Below are 18,008 nucleotides of genomic sequence, written 5' to 3'. Positions count from 1 at the left end.
CGAGGTAAGCCATCAGTAGGTACCCCGTCCACATAAAAACACCATTATTAAGGGTTGACGGGATGAGTTTGGGTGCCTTGGGGACTGACGGCTTCACCCATCCCATCCAACAAGCAGCGAACGCCGCCCTGGTGTTGAGAGTGCCAGCTTGGCTCCCGACCGCCCTCTGCCATGAGGCGGGCCCACACCACGGACGCGAGAAAGGGTGAAGGTCTCCCGGGAAGCGAATCGAATGCCCTTTGTCCTGGGGTGGTGGGCTCAGATTGAGAAGAGCAATGATCACCAGGGTAAAGCGATAAAAGGGAGGGGTTTACCATACAAAGGACCTGGTCAAGTCCTACGAAGTCGTGCGGGCCAAGGTGAGGAGCATCAGATGCAAGTAGGTGAGGTGTTAGGAGAACTGTAGCAAGGTGGGCGGCCATTGGGCCGCTCATTCACACCTGAGGAGGAATGAAGGATTGAGGTGCAAGACTTGCCCCGATCAGCCTTCCCATGAGCTAGGCCTATAAAAGGCTAGCTCTTGTACAAACACGAGGGGACAATTCTAAGCAACATAACACACATGATGTAGGGTATTATGCTTCCAAGCAGTCTAAACCTATCTAAAAACTTTCTCAGTGCAATCAACCAAACCAACTCCCCTCAACGCCTCTCAAATCCCTACACACGAACTAACCCCTAGGCTGAATCTCTAAAAGGGGTTCCCATCGGATCCCCGCTCTTGGTGCTTGACCATCGTTAGCTATCGTGCCAGGTAGGAGGATAGTGGTGCGTTGAGATTTGAAGCTTCCTAGCTATGTAGAGGCAATGGGGAACCGTTTCGATTGTCGCCGGGCTCACCATAGTGAGTTAGACAGTGAAGCTAGCGGCGGCCAAGAAACACCCTACTGACGGGCGACAGCATCGCAGTCAGTGACACCCATCCCTGCTCTGCGCCGGTCGGATGCCACAGCTTCGGCGTCGCCGCGCATCAACACTCCACACTCGGTCTCCGACGGAACAGTCTCCGCCGTGGGTCCTGTGGCCCGCTTCCGTGAGGAGCCGAACAAATGTGCCGAGGAAATGGCCCGCCAACGCGGCTCCCGCACCCGTTGCCACCTCGACTTTGACAACATGCTGTCGGGAGATGCTCTGGTGGCCGCCTAGGCCCCTCTCCTTCATCCACCAGTAGAGGCTAGTGTCGAAACCCCGAATGGGCGATGGTTGGAGGATCTGGCCAAGCTGGTGGGCAAGGCCTAGGCTCCCTATGGATTGGGCAAAAGTTCACGCGGCCAAACCCATCGGGATGGATGCGGGTCCGATTCGACCCACCACCCGTCCCCTAGCCACTCACAGAAAGCCATCATGTCTCCCTCCTGCTCCGGATAGCAGGACTTACGCACTCTCCTTGAGCGATACTACTCGAGGAAGGATGCATGAGTCACCCTGGAGCGAAGCCGGGAGCAGCATCGCGAGACACCTAGACGGAAGACCAAGCCTCATCAGGATCTGCCCCTAGGGGGGATTCTTGGCGAGAAGGGAGGACCCACATGAATGGGGACGCCGACGCTAGCACATATAGGGCCGGGTGTCGTGCCTTCATGGCCGACCTCTGCCGGGTTGACTGGCCAACCAAATTCCGGCTTGAGATACCAGAGAAATGTGACGGCACCATCGACCCAGAGGAGTTCCTCCAAATCACACGACGTCCATTCAGGCTGCCGACACGGGGCAGAAGGTCATGGCCAACTACTTCCATGTCACCCTCCATGGGTCAGCACGGTTGTGGCTCATGAATCCCTGTGGGATCTGTTCATTCATGGCCAAACCTGAGTGTGCAGTTCATCGTCAACTTTGCGGGTTCGTTTACCCGACCAGGCATGGAGAGCGATCTCCATGCCATTCGTCAGCGTGATGATGAAACGCTGTGACAATACATCCAGTGTTTGATCCCAGTTCACAACACAATCCCTCGCATCACCGCAACCTCGGTGATAGTCGCCTTCAAGCAAGGTCTCACTGACCAGCGACTGAGAGAAAAGTTGGGGACCCACAGCATCGAGACAGTTCCCGAACTGTTTGCCCTGGCCGACAAGTACGCCCGGGAGGCTGAAGCACAGGCCCTGCCCCCTCCACGGGAAGTAGCCACCCAGCAGGAAGAGAAGCACCCCCAGCTCGGCAAGGGTTAGGGAGACAAAAGGAACAAAAGGCTGTCACCACGTTGGGTCGACTGGCCTTGGCAAAGTTCATGGCAGCAGTGCACTACGCCTACTCGACCCTAAAGATCTCGGGTCCATCCGGTGTCATCTCGATTAAAACCGATGTGAAAGGGGCAGTGTACTCCATCGAGAAGCTCTTTGAGGCCCTGATTGTGGTTGCGCCCGTTGACGATGACGAGCGCCCGGAGCAGAACCCACACCCTTTGACCAAGCAGTGCATTGTCCCCGATGTCACCGTGCCCACCAAGGATGTTCCGCTCGGGGACGACCCCGACAATGTTGTCAAGATCGGGGCCCAACTGGGCGGAAAATAGGAAGGCGCGCTCGTCGCCTTCCTTCGGGCTAGCACCGACGTGTTTGCATGGAAGCCGTCGGATACGCCCGGGGTCCCCAGGAAGGTGATCGAGCACAAGCTTCCCGTGTGTCCCGAGGCGTGGTGCATCCTGCAAAAAGTACGACGATAGGCCCCGAAAAGGCAGGATTTCATCCGCGAGCAAGTCTGAAAGATGCTAGAGGCTGAGATCATCCGGGAGGTCTTCCACCCCGAGTGGCAGGCTAACCCGATCATCATGCTGAAGGCCAACGGGAAGCTCCAGATGTGCGTTGATTACACCGACCTCAACAAGGCCTGCCCAAAAGATCCTTTTCCGCTACCCCGCATTGACCAGGTCATCGATTCCACGACGGGATGCGACCTCCTTTGCTTTCTGAATGCGTACTCCAGGTACCACTAGATAGGCATGGCAAGGGAGGATGAGAAGAAAATAGCATTCACCACTCCGATGGGGATGTATTGCTATTTGTGTATGCCATTCGGCCTAAAAAAAGCCGGTCCAACCTTCTAGCGAAACATGCGTATCATGCTAGAAGATCAGCAAGGCCAGAACGTCAAGGCGTACATCGACGGCATCATTGTCAAGACCCAGGACCAAGCCTCACTACTCAAGGATATGTCCAAAACATTTGACAACCCGCGAGCGACGCGCCTAAAGTTCAACTAGGAGAAGTGCATGTTCGGAATACCATCGGAAGAGCTCCTGGGCTTCCTCATCTCCAACAGGGGGATAGAGGCGACCCACGAGAAGCTCGAGGCCATAGAGCGCATGTAGCCTCCCACCCGCTAGAAGGACGTGTAGCGTCTAACGGGCTGCATGGCTGCTCTGGGGCGATTCATTTCGAGGCTTGAAGAAAGGGGGCTTCCCCTCTTCTGGTTGCTCAAGAAGACAGGGCACTTTGAACGGACCGAAGAAGCAATTATAGCCTAAAGCAATTAAAGTTGTACCTCTCAACACCAGTAACATTGGTCGCCCCTAGAGACGGAGAACCGTTGCTCCTGTACATCGCCGCAACCCCTAGGTGGTGAGCGCAACTATGGTGGTCGAAAGCTGGGAGCGATATCCTCCCCTCAGTGGGTACGACTCGCTGTCTACAAATAGCCTCTCCCGGGGACCCCTAATGGTGGTCCTAGGGGAGCGGCTCCTACCAAAATCCCTCCCGACACACCATCCACTGATGAGCCTCTCCCGGGGGCTCTCGACGGTGGTCCCGAGGAAGCGGCTCCAGTCGAAGCCCCTCCTCAGGAATCAGGAAGGCACCGGGCAGACCGTGAAGTGGTCCATTGAACTGGTCAAGTTCAGCCTCCAGTTCGTTCCCTGACATGCCATCAAGAGTGAGGCCCTAGTAGATTTCATTGCCGAGTGGACCTCGGTACCCGATATCGAGAAGGAAGCCGTCCCGGGATCTGTTGACCCGGGGCATGAGGAACCATGGACGCTTGAATATTGGACCATGAACTTCGACAGGTCGCTCACCCTGCACGGCGCAAGAGCTGGCGCGGGCCTTACCGTACCGACGGGGGAGACCCTTCGTTATTAAATACAGCTCGACTTCCGGGCCACCAATAACATGGCGGAGTGTGAGGGCTTGCTCGCCAGACTCTGGGCGGCTTCCGGCTTAGGGATCCCATGGTTATTGGTGAAGGGAGACTCCCAGCTGGTGGTCAACCAAGTATCCAAGGAGATCGGTGCACGGACCCCCAGATGGCCGCGTATGCCACCAAGGTCCAGAGGATGGTGTGACACTTCGACGGAATAGAGCTCTGACACGTCCCTAGAAGGGATAACGTGGACACCGATGAGCTATCATGTCTCGCCTCGTCTCGAGCACCTCTGCATCCCAAAGTATTTGAGGAATGGCTCACACGACCTACTGCTATGGTAGCTGACCATAGCGAAGAGTAAGCCTCGCCACCAAGCGAGGGGACCCAGGCCATGCCACAAAAGGGAAGCTTAGTGCTCCCCATATGTTCTCAGGGACCCTCGTGGATGGATGACATTCGCGGCTTACTAAAGGAAAACATCCTTCCCGAGGATGATCCCGATGCGGAAAGGATCGCACGACAGTCCAAATGCTATGTCATGGTAGATGGGGATCTATACCGACATAGCACGGACGGGGTCCTCCTGAGGTGCATATCTCGGGAAGAGGGCGGCGAGCTCCTCACCGAGGTCCATGAGGACGAGTGAGGAAGTCACTCCTCGTCCCGCATGCTAGTAGGGAAAGCCTTCCAGCAAGGCTTTTACCAGCCAACAACTCTCGAGGATGCAACCAAACTGGTTAGGCGCTGCAGGTCTTGTCAATTCCACGCAAAGCATATTCATCAATCAGCATAGGTGCTCAACACCATCCCGTTGTCATGGCCATTTGCGGTCCGGGGGTTGGACATTTTGGGACCATTCCCAAAGGTTGTCGTGGTGGACAAATTTACTAAATGGCTAGAGGTGGTGCCGGTCATCAAAGCAAACAAAGGTTCAGCCTTGAAGTTCATAAAAGATCTGGTGGCCCACTTCAGAGTGCCCAACCGAATCATCATCGACAACAGGACACAATTCACCAGTGCCCTATTTGGAGATTACTGTGAAGACATGAACATCAAGCTATGTTTTGCGTCTGTTGCTCATCCTAGGAGCAATGGGCAGGTGGAAAGGGCCAATGCAGAAGTGCTCAAAGGGCTAAGGATGAGAACCTACAACGAGCTCAAGAAGCACGACATCCGGTGGATTGATGAGTTGCTAGTAGTAGTATGGGCTAACCGAACTACTCATAACAGGACCACGGGAGAAACTCCTTTCTTCCTAGTTTATGGGGCAGAAGCGGTCCTCCCCTCCGAGCTAACCATAGGAAGCCCATGAGTACGAGCCTACGAAGAACAGGATCAAGAGCTCATGTGCCACCAAGATGTCTTGTACCTAGAAGAAGCAAGGCACAGATCAGCGATACGAGCAGCCCGGTACCAGCAAGCACTACGCTGTTACCACCAGCGACATGTCCAACCACGAGAGCTTCAAGTCGGAGACCTGGTGCTACGACGCTTTCAGTCCCAGGAAGGCAAGAACAAACTATCCCTCATGTGGGAAGGGCCTTTTCGGGTGACGGAAGTACGGCAGCTAGGAGCGGTCAAGTTGATTGACGAAGATGGCATACCGGTGCCCAACGTGTGGAACATTGAACACCTCCATAAGTTTTACTCGTAGATAGTGTGAGGGGACCCATTGCTCAGTAATCAAGGACAACTACCCGGGACGTTCATCCCCGGGACAGTTGCCCGAGGGCTCCCACCTATGTACCGATTTACAAATGTATTAGTTTAATGTTATCTTTTTAATATAATCTATGTTTTAGCATCCTAAACATATACTCTTTTTATAGCAATTTAAAAAAAAATTATGAATACAAGAAGTAATCCTTAGGGCACATGCCCTCAAGGAACGTGTTTTGTGTCTAAGACGATAGTTGCTGAGTCACCAGCGAGTCCCAACGGTTAGCGCCTAACTCCTAGCCTGGTCCCTGGACCCCAGGCATGGCCAAAACCTAACGATTCATAGTCTCTATTGTCCTATTTGCCGGTGCAAACACAAGTACAATAAGTGGCACCACCCCGGGAAGGGGAAAAAATAAGAAAACAACACCATCCTTTATTTCATGTTTCCAGCACGGCAACCTTTTCACAACACAAAAGGGAGCCAAGTACTCTGAAACAGAAACTTCTTTTCAGTGTTACACAGGAAAGTACACGGCCGTCACGGCCTAAAATAAAAAGTTCTACAAGGATGAAGGGAGCTCCGCGATGCGTGAATAGGAGGTTCCACGCCATGGAGAAGGGGAAGTCCATGAGCGCGGAGCACCGCTCGAGGATAGGAGCACCCTGTTGTAGCTAAAGATGAGAAACAGGGTGAAGGAGACACCCAAGATCAACAACGGCAATGGCAGTAGATAAGGCCATAGCCCCGGGTGGAAGGAGCGCCTCCGTGTCCACCATGGATGCTCCGTCTGCCCAGGAGGAAGGCGACAGGCAAGATGCAACAACGTCAGGCACGTGCAAGGCGCGCACCGGGTATATTTCCCCAGCGGACGCCCGCAGCATGGCTGACATCTCAGCAGCTGTAGGCACAACACATCAATAACATCCCCCCATGGATGGAGATGTGAAGATGGGCTAGCCCTTTTGAACATGCCATCCGCCATGGCTAGCCGAAGGCGCGCGGGGACGACGACATCACTCCAGTCCAAGAGGAGGCTGGGGGCTGCAGCGCAGGGCTATTCTTGAAAATGTGCTAGAGGCTGGCCCTCCTAGCAGAAGCCCCCACAAGCATCCCCCAACCCCATCTCGGGGACCAGATCAGCAGCCTCCAGAAGAACGAGGATGTCAAGCCAGCGATAAATTAGAGCAACCCTACCATGGGCGCCTTCCATCGACCGCGCCCTCACCGGCGGACCCCCAACGGCACTAGGCCAGCCCACGCTAGAGCAACAACATCCACAGGAGCCCTAGAAAGGGTCCCTATGGGAGGTTGCCCACGTAGCTCGGGCTGGGCATCCAGTCCGCGGGCCTACCTCGGCGGTAAGGTCTTGACACTGAGGCGGTGTGAGGAGGCGTCGATGGACGCGTACCGTACCTGCTTCCGAGACAGATTCATCGTGGTCGCGGGTGGCGGCCTTCGTCGACTTCTCCACCCTTCTGCATGGCCTACCTCATCAGTGAGGTGGCACAGGGCCTTCCCTAGGGGCAACAAAACCCACAAGAGACCCTGCGATGGACCTAGGGAGGGCCGCCCGTGAGGTCACCCAGCCGCGCAGCTCCCTAACTTTCAACCCAGCTTTGCTATGCTAGGTGAGAAAGGGAAAGGAAGGTAGGATAGGTGCACAGACCTGAGGTTCTACACACCACACCCCCACTCATCGCCGGTCCGCCACTCCTAGAGCGCCAAAACTCCCCTCTCCTATGCTAAGGAGGGCAGGCTGCATAGTGTGGTAGCCTCCCTTTCAACTCCCTCACAAGGTAAGGCACTTTGGAGAGGTGAGGTCCAAGGGCAAAGCCATCACATCCCCCAAAAAGAACTAAACGAACTGCAAGTTCCATGACGTCGATGGTGAACAACGAAGACAACCCTAGGAGCTATTTATAGCTGGAGAAGTCACACTACCTGATAAGGTCGCCCTGTTCATGGGGCAACCATTGGACCAGGGACGATGCACAACCTAGTGGTCCGAAGGATGCCCGATCTGACGGTCGCCAGGTGCCGCCCCCCCCTCAAAAGGGGTGTAGGGTGGAGCCAACAGTCGTACCATGCCCCTTATGACACGAGGACCACGATGGGTGAAGCAAGTAGAGTTAGCATGACACGCAAGCGCGCTCGACAGCATGCGCTGGCGCCGGACCGCCAGGTGCTACCACGTGACTAGAAGGTTCCCTGACTTGGATAAAAGAAAGGAAAAAGACTAGGATAGAGAACAAAAGCTAAATCCAGAAGCCAAAAGGGGAAGTCTGGTTTATTACAAAAGTGGGGGGGAGGGCACAACATCATACCCCAAAAGTTCAGGTGCCACACCAGAGTAGGGCCAACCCAAAAGGAGAACAAAATGAATAAAAAAACAAGACTATGGGGACAAGGGGGGCGCTAGGGGCTGCTAGCGTGCGGTGGCTGCCGAGGAGCCATCGGAGGCCTCGTTTGCGGAAGTCGTAGGAGCAGCACCTGGATCCTCTTCCCCCTTGCCATCGGCCCCTTCATCAACCGGGGCTAGGGCAAAGTAGCCCACCACTTCGGCAGCCAGGTCGTGGATGGCGGCATGAGCAGCTTCCTCTTCCTCAACGGTCAGGCCGTCACATAGTGCCTCCATGGGAAAATCCGCTGACCGAGCCCTCAGACAGGCAAGGATGTGCTCTACGATGTTCTGCGCCAAGTCGCGCGCCCTTTGCAGCGTGGCTGCATCCACAGCTAACCGAAATGCCTCCAAGTGCTCCGCCAGCCTAGTGAAGGCGGGTAGAAGACGCTCCGGTCCACGGTTAGCTGACAAGCTAGGCAAAGGAAACCACTCCCAACCACCGTCCAAGAGCTCATCGCGGAAGCGAAGGCCAATGGCGCGAAAACCTTCGGTGGCTTCCCGGGAAGAAAGCCGAAGTCACTGGAGCTCCTCCGAGAAGCCATGCAAAAGGGAGAGCACACTAGCAACCTTTGCCTCAACCTCCGCCGCTCGCTTCAGGGCTGCCTCCCGGGCACTTTCGGCCACCTTGACCTGCCACTGGGCATCAAGAAGTTGGGCTTTGATGGCATCCATGGCGGCGCGGATCTTGGCGACCGACATCACGCGATCCGCCTGGATCACCTCATTGGCCTCCGCTTGCGCCGCTTCCACCCACTAGCTGATGGCGGCCGCATCCGCCGCCTGCTAGGACATCTCGTGCTCATGGTGGTCCAGCGACTGCGCACGAGTTTCCAGGCTCTACATGAGAAGGTTGAGCTCGTGACTGCGACGGGCCAGGTGCCTCTTGTAACACCTTGCCTTTTTAGAGCATTTAAAAATATGGGCTTTTTAAAATTTTTGTTTAAATATAATGTACTTCCCTTCTCCCAAATATTCAAAATCTTTTAACAAACAAACCCTGCATAAAATACCGGCATATGTGTTGCATATGGCTGCTCTAGGATTAATCCTTCAAAAAATCCTCCTTATTCTCAAAAACCTAGAATTAATATTCAAAATTAGTTTGAATATTAACTCAATCCTCCATAAACCCACAACCCCATTCAAGTATTTTTGGTGTCCTATATGTTCCAAAACACTCTAGCACTATGACCAATTTAACTCCACCGTTTGAACTTTCCTTAAATTTGAAATCCTTTTCAAATTTGATTCAAACCTTACTTAAACAAATAGGAAATTTCTTTGGAAACTTCTTAATAAGCATGCCCTTTCTTTCGGCCCACCTCCTCCTTTCCACCTCCTTGCCTCGGCCTGCTTCTCCCTCGCACGTGCATCCAGCCCAGTCGGCCGTTTCGTCCGGCCCAATCCGCCTCACGGCCTCCCTATCCTACCCAGGCCGCACACGAGCCAGCCCACGCGGTCCACCTCCTCTTACCTACAGCACCGCCGCCGTCGGCACTCGGTCCCCTGGCACTGCCGCCGCGCGCTGCCTCGCTCCACTATGCTGCTCCACTGCATGCTGCCGCACCGAACCATCCTCTCTCTTCCCTCTCGCTTGCTCCTATCCTCACCCTGCTGACACCAACACAGGCACCGCCCCAGCGCCCGCCACCATGCCACGTCTCCGCGCCATAGCCCTTCGCCATGGTAACATCCACATCGCCACGACGCCATGCTCCGCAGATGCGCCTCCCCTTCCCGCCTTCTCCTGCAAGCAGGGCACCTCATCCTGGTCATCCCCTTCCCCCTGCCATCGGTGTCACCTTACCCTATCCTCCTCTACCGCCATCATGACGCTATCGTCATACTCATCCACACCGGCATTGCAGCTCCCCCTCCTTTTCCCTCGCCGCGAAGCCACCGGCCGCTCCTATCCTCTCCTCTGACACCGCATGCGCTCTCCATCCCCACTGCCACAATTCCCTGCCGCTACTGTTTCCGGCCACCACTATTCCCAGCCGTTGTGCAGTCCTTCAGCCCTCAGCCGGCCTCATCCCTTCATCCCACCAGCGCCATGTTCCTTGGCTGCTAAGCAAGGTTCGGTGATGTGGCCGCCACCCCCTCCTACACCGCGTGCCTGCATATAAAAGGCACCCCGCTCCCCGCTCACTTCCATACACCATCGGCCAAGCCGAGCCCCCTCTTCCCGTGGCCACGCCATTTCCCTTCTCCCTCTCCTCTCCACAACCTCCCCACCCGACTCGCCTTGTCCTATACTCTTTCTTGGTTCCAGTGGCGAGGCTAGGGGTGGCCGGAGGCACCAAATCGGTGCCGCCCCGGCGAGCCCATGGCAGCACCCATGGTGATCCCGGCGGTGACGCCCGGGTCCGGCGCCACCCCCGGTACACGCCACCCCCCTCCCCCCGTCACCCTTCCATCCACCCTCTCTCTTCCAGTCAAACTAACATGCGAGCTCGCTGGGTAATGCTGTCGCCACAGTTAACCTCCCACACCTCCACTCGTCCCTGTACATGGTCTAGTGGACCGCTCTCCCCCTTCCACTTGTCCACCGGGTCCATGAACGAGGCGCACAAAATAGTGCGCCAGCAGCCCCCTCTCCGACGGCAGCCCCCTCCAAAAATGCTATATCCACCCAGCTTGTGTACCCCCAAAGTTCACTTCAACCCTTTCCTCTTCTCCAAAAATTCCCCAAAAATTTTCAAAAATACTAGGGATCATTCCAAACCCATCCATGCCTTCCTTTCCCATAGTTCATCTCATTAGTGGCCCAACCTTTCTAGGAAAGATGCTGTCCCACCTCCACCCGCCGTCGTGCCCTAACCCCCAGGTACCGGGTTGGGTCGAAGTCGAGTGCGCCATGCGGCCTATAGCCACCTTACCTGCAATTGTAACAGCACCCGGTAGGCTGGTTCTCGCTACCCTATCATCGCCGCTAATCCCTATTGCTGCCACGCATCTGCCTGATCTTGTACTAGCCCCTCTATCACCATGTGTGCTATTTCCTAGCACCGGGACAAAGTGGTATCCGTCGTACAAGCTCTCTAGCTTCTATTCTACTTGTTCTTGGCCGACTGCATCTGTTGCCATGTGTACCATCCCCTAGTGCCGGGACAGACCAACTGTCACACAAGCTCTCAAGTATCATTCCACAAATTCCCTAGTGACCCCAACCCCTTAAGGATCTACTCAACCTCCAATTTGTTCCACCACATAGCCGTTATACCGCCCAATTGAAACCCCCAAATATCATCCCAACCTAGTTATAATGCCCAACCAAAACCCTAAACCTTAACCCCATCTAGCCATTATGCCGCCCATCCAAAACCTCAAATTATCACTCAAACCCAGCCGTTATACTGCCTGTCCAAAACCCTAGGAAATCCATTCAAAGTTTCTTAAAATTCTTCTCAAAATCCAACCATTCTATCCATTAATTATTTAGAAACTTATTTCTAAATAAGTAATAAACCTTTCATCCTTTGTTCGGGAATTCACCCTTAAATGGTAGGTAATTCCCAAGATATCCATCATCCTTCTCCCTTCCCAAATTCTTAGATATTTGATTGATGTATTATTTTATTGATTGTTATTTTATGTGCTTTTATAACCAGTAGACGACTAGGCTCCACCCTGAAGCCGAGGATTCAGAAGGACGTGAAGCCGAAGACCTGGTCACCCTAGGAAGCGTTAATGAAGGCAAGTCCTAACGCCAACTTCCTTGACCATATTTTCATCCTAATTTTATAGTTAATAAAATTTACCAAGATAATAATCTGACTTGCATATTTCCTAAGAACCATAGGGGCAACCCCTCTGCTCCCTCTCTTGTCTTGACTTGAAGCCATTGCTAGCCAAAAATCCTATTGATGACCCTAATCTCGACTAGATCGATGATCTCGCATCATCCCTTAGAAACATCACAATTATAATGCTTTTATGGAAAAAAAACCCTAGAGTATGTGAGTTTAGTAATAAAATCAACCAACTAAAGAGTTAGAAACCGTTAAGGATAGGACAAGGGAGTAAGGGGGCAGCCTCGGTAGAGGATCCTGTCCCAAAAGCTTACTCCGGTCATATAAGGACCGGCTCACGGAAAAGTCTTTCTAGTGAAACGTGCAACCATATGTGCGAAAAAGATACAACCTTCAGGAGTGCCTAATCATGTGAGGCCTTGATTCAAACCCCACCAGCAGAACCTAGTAAACCATCCCAAGGGGCCATGGTGGGCAATAGGTAGGCTGGAGCAGGACTTTTGCAAAGTCCCAGGTCCGGTCATCATGGGTCATAAGTTGAGGACCTGGTGGCATTGTATGCAATATCATGATGCATCTGTTTTTCCGAGATAGTGTCCACGTATGGACGTAGTATGGCCCCTTTTTAGACCCCAGTCGTACTTATGGATGGAGCTATGGAATGTTGTCTAGAGATAGATGCTGGTGGGTATGGGTCTCGTAGGTCAGTACCGCCTTTCACGGAGGTATGGGCTGATCGAATGCATGGGAAAGTGTACACCTCTGCGCGGAGTATAATCTATCTGGATAGCCGAGGCTCACTGTTTCGAGCCCACATAGTCAAAGCTCCCATCGGCTAAAATCATAACTTGAGTGTGGTAAGATGGGTCCGAGGCCCTAAGAGACTAATTTGGAATGAGGTATAAGCCGGTCTAGAAGGACCCCGACGGTCTCTGGTGCTCTCTAAAACTTGGGAACTGGTAGGGGAGGTAAGATTCCCCCTCCAGGACCACCCAACTACATAAAACTGGATTCCTTCCTTCCCATCTTCCAAAACTCACCCCACCATGCATAAAGTAGGTTTCTTAATAAAAACCAACCTTCATACCCTTTCCTTGAACTTCCCAGACATTTAATATAATTTTCAACGCTAGGATTTGCTGAGTATCATAAGTGTACTCAGGTTTGCTTTCATTTGTATAGGGTTAGAACTTGTATGGTGCTATAAATTCATTCTGCTTGTGGAATGGGTAACTGCACCGCTCTCCGCTACGTAAAGGTAAAACCTGTTTTCCATGATATTATGCATCTTTTATTGTTTTGATGCTAAACTATGATGATAACTATATCAGCTACTGATCCAGGGACTGATACAGGTAATCAGTGGGATTTCCGAAAGGAGGTCCCCACAGCTCTCTGCTCCTGCGCGGCTTCGTGGGCGGCAGTCACAGCCTAACGATGCTCCTCCTCCCAGCACTAAAGTTGATCGGTGCGCTCTTGCAACTTGAGTTCGCGGGCCGCCATTGCCTCGTTGGACGCATCGAGCTACTACTCGTGCGTAGCAACCGCCTCCTCGCATGCCACCAGGTCTGCCTCTTAGAGATGGGCCTATTGCTCGCGGCGGGCAAGGTCGACCACCAAGAAGTGGAGCTCTTCCTCACGCTCTAGGAGCTTCGCCACGCGCTCCTCAGAGGGTACCCTGTCGGGTACCACGGCCACCCGCTGAATGTCCTCGAGGGCTGCCTCCAAGGTGCGCTGCACCTTGGGAAGGATGGCAGCCGTCTCCTCTCCACCACCGGCAACCGCTGCTAGCGATGGCACCATCAGGGCCGAACCTGCGCCAGCCAACTCTGTCAGCGATGGAGGCTCCACAGCTGCCGCCACAGTGGACAGAGCAGTCTCTTCCACCGCCACCGAAGCCGGCGCCATCGAGATGGCAGGAGCCCCGGCAACCACCACCACCGTCCCGGCATCATCACCACCCGAAGCAAGGGGTGGGGTGCGGGCGGACGCAGGCTAGCGTGGTCGCCCATCGAAGTTTGGGTCCCCACTAATGGGAGACCCAAGTCCTAGCGGGCTGGTGATGCGAGGGCACGGTGAAGCAAGCGGGACCTGTTGATGTCACCCACGCTTGCAGAGGCCCCACCCGCAGGGGGCTGTTGCCCACCAGGAGGGTAGCCCACCACAAGGGAGGTACACCGGACTGAGGGGGACAAAGATGGGAGGGCCCTTTCGCTAGATCCCCTGAGTGGGGTCTGCGATGGCAAACCACTCGTGCCCCTAGAGAAGAAGTGTTTGAGAGAGAAAGAGAGATGAATAAAGAAAAAAGGAGCATGAGTCAAACCTGTGCCTGGGCCCTACGTAGTGCCACCGGGAAGCTGAGGCCACAATGGTCACCCCTACCCTCGAGCATTTGGATGGGGGAAAGCGACCGATGGCCGCGCTTGATGGTCCCACCGACGATGACCCTTGCCCCAGGGCAGGCAAAATGTGCAGAAGAGAGGGTGGCGGCGATGACGAATAAGAAGAGCCTACTAGGATCGGAGAGAAGGACCGCGGACGCTTCCCCTCCCCTCTGGGAGCCACCGTCCCCGAAGATCCATCTGTTCCCCCCTCAATGCGGATGCCACCAGAGAGGTGAGCGCGGCGTGCAACGAGCCCACGCGCATCAGTCTCCGAAAGCATCGAGAGGACGGCATGGCACAACTGGTCCTCGCACAAGGGCACAACACCCCCTAGTAGGATCCCCATCACTAGGTCCCGTACCTCTACAATTAGCATCAACAGCTCCAAGATCTCCGTCTCGGTGAGGTTTGTGCCCACCTCTCGTCGTGTGCGGGTCGTATCATCCTCGCCAGTGTAGAACCACGCCGGGCGAACCCTCGCATGCAAGGGCACGAGATGGCGGTGGAGGAAGTCCGTCACTACCATGGTTGATGTGAACCTAGCCTACCATAATTGGACAATCCGGTCCAGCACCGGCCACCATCCTTCTCCAAGGATGGGCGAGGCGGACCATGTGTCGACTTCGGCGACCAAAGGAGAGGCCGGAAGGTAGATGCACTGGTGGGGTGTGATGGTGTTCATATGCAGTGACTGCCTCTTCCAATCTTCCTACTTATCGTGGAGGATCATGGCAATGTACTCCCCCTCATGAGCGGCCCGAAGCTTGAAGAAGCACACCCCCACCATGCGGGGAGGCGTTGCCAGCTAGTATGCTTGGGCATTGGAGGTACAAGAAGTGGCGGAAGAGCTCGACAGAAGGTCACACACCGATGAACATCTCGCACAGATGGGTGAAGATGGCTAGTGTGAGGACGATGTTGGGCGTGAGATGCACCAAATGCAACTGGTACTCCTCCAACACGCAAAGGAAGAAGGTGGAGAATGGGGGAATGAGCCCACAGAAGAAGAAGGGGAGGAACACTACCACCTCCCTTGGCTCGTCGGGAGTCGCCGAATCCGTCACCCCATGAATCACCATGCTACCAACCCGACCAACCAGGGGCAGCATCGCTCGAATCTTCTCTAGGGCATCCGCAGCCATGATCATCGAACGCCTGAGGTCGGCAACCCGGGGGTCACGCTGGAGCAGCTGGAGCGATCACTCCTGGTCATGGCAGTGAGAAGAGGAGTAAAGGAAGAGAAAATAGCGAGAAGGTGAAAGGTTGCAAATGACAAGTGGAGATGAAGGAAGCCCTAAGGGCTTGCACATGGGGCTTTATAAAGCGACGGGTGCGGTGCTTCGACTTCGAGAAACGGCCGCCGAAACATAAGTGCGGGAGGGTCCTAGAATCTAGGGGAATCCCAACCAAAACTCAGGCGTTTTGGCACAAGGAGAAGACAAAGCGTCGAAAGGTGGCCCCCTTCCTACTACTGGGCCCCACGCTTGACCTAGGAAAGATGGTCCAACATGGGGCCGGGGGCTGCTGTCAGCACCAAGGAAACAGGGGTCCCCCGAGAAGGCACTTACAAGTGGGGCCTACATGCAGAAAGAGGATCCCTCTTGGAGCCCAACTAAGGAGATGGGCTCTAAAAACCAAAGCCTAGAAAGGACAAAGAAAAATATTGCCTCCAGGTGGTGGGGTCTACTGATGGCCCACACAGTGGGAACGGGGTGCTCCTAAGGAGGCCTCCCGGGAAGGCCCCTAGGAAGGCTCGGTTCGGGGCGAAGCCAACAGTGGCGTGGCAGTCGAGGTAAGCTATCGGCAGGTGCCCTGTCCCCATTAAAACACCATCATTACAAGTTGACGGGATGCGCCTGGGTGCCATGGGGACTGACGGTTTCACCCGTCCCATCCAACAGGTGGCAAGCGTCACCCGTGTGTCGAGAGCGCCCGCCTGGCTCCCGGCCATCCTCTGCCTTGAGGTGGGCCCACACGTGGACCTGGAAAAGGGTGAAGGTCTCCCGGGAAGGGCCCCGGGAAGCGAATCGAACACCCCCTGTCCCGGGGTGGTGGGCCCAAACTGAGAAGAGCAATGATCGCTAGGGGAAAGCGATAAAAGCAAGGGTTTTACAATACAAAGGACCTGGTCAAGTCCTACGAAGCCGTTCAGGCCAAGGTGAGAAGCATCAGATGCAAGTAGGTGAGGTGCTAGGAGAACTGTAGCAAAGTAGGCAGCCATTGGGCCACCGCATTCACACCTGAGGGAGAAGGAAGGATTGGGCACAAGACTTGCCCCAATCAGCCTTCCCATGGTTTGAACATAACACACAGGACGTAGGGTATTACGCTTCCGAGCGGCCTGACACTGTCTAAAAGCTTTCTGAGTGCAATTAACAAAACCAACTCCCCTCAACGCCTCTCAAATCCCTACGCACAAACTAACCCCCAGGCCAGATCTCTAAAAGGGGGTCCCATCGGATCCCCACTGTCGGTGCTTGACCACCGTTAGTGCTACTCACTTGTAACCATAGCGGTGGTAGGGTCGTGGGCGGTGGCTCTGGTGGTCGCAGTGCTGCCAGAGTCACGCGGGCTGGTTGGGGAGGCAAGAAATCTCATATTCGAATACCATGGATATAAGAGGAGGGAGGTTGAGAGAGGAGAATGGTGCTCACCAGTGTTGGAGGTGAGTTGGCGGTTGGCGGCGCGCAAAGGAAGATGAGACAGTGGTGAATGGAGGATGATGAGAGCAGGTTTGGTGCATTTTTTTTCTTTTCATTTTTCTTTTATCATGTAGCACAAGATATAGTGGGAGGAGAGAGGTCTCGACCAAACATTATCTGGAGAATCCTCTCTGCCTAGTAGCCTCCAAAAATCTTTTAACGTGGTTTGATTCAGATCAATATTTGGGCCTCAAGGCTTGTTTGTTTGAGCTTCTTGGTAGCTTCTCAGTGTGAAAAACCAGAAGTTCAAACAAATAGTAAACTTCTCATGCAACTTCTGAAAAGCTAAAATCCCGAAAAAAAACTGAGTTTATATGGAAAGATGAAACTTTTTATAGGGGCAAAGCTCACCTCTCCCCTTCTCCTACCGCAAGCAACTCACTCCTCCACGTAAATTATCAGCGGTGGCCGGTGAGATCTCCTATTGGCCTGCCATGATCTCTTCTTCTCCATCAAAGATGCACCTTATGCAAGCTCGCCTCGTCGAATTTGTCTTCCAACTTCTCACGTGTTCAATGGAGCAAGTTCTGGTAGCATGGCGGTGGTTTGTCATGGAACAAGGGCAGGAGCACTTAGTCCAGGTGACAATAAAATGAGTCGCAACGAGTGTAGGTGAGAAGAGATGGCTTCATTCGCAGTGTGCTGCATTCGGATCTGATCTGCACAGATCCAACATAAGCTTCCTCTCCCTCTGCGACAGATGCCACCTCGACTCCATGGCTCATGAATGCCGAGGTCTGTGTCCACAGCAACTTCAAGTTTAGCTCTAAGCCTCTGATCTAAATTTCATTGCACTTGAGGTCCAATCTTCTTCCCTCATCTGAATTTTGACACATTGATCTAAAGCTTCATGCTCCGATATGAGTTGTGATGTGAAATTTGATTAGTTTGAGCTCCAATTTTTTTTTGAACGAACGGGTACCAAGACAATGCCTATTTCATTGATAAAGCATAGATAGGTACAAGCCGGCTAGCCAGCAGAAAAAAGATAATGATTACTTTGCACCGGCCAAGATCCATGTTCCGGCT

The sequence above is a fragment of the Setaria italica genome, chromosome IX, assembly GCF_000263155.2.
Source record: "Setaria italica strain Yugu1 chromosome IX, Setaria_italica_v2.0, whole genome shotgun sequence".
Classification (NCBI taxonomy): domain Eukaryota; kingdom Viridiplantae; phylum Streptophyta; class Magnoliopsida; order Poales; family Poaceae; genus Setaria; species Setaria italica.
This window is presented reverse-complemented; position numbering follows the sequence as displayed.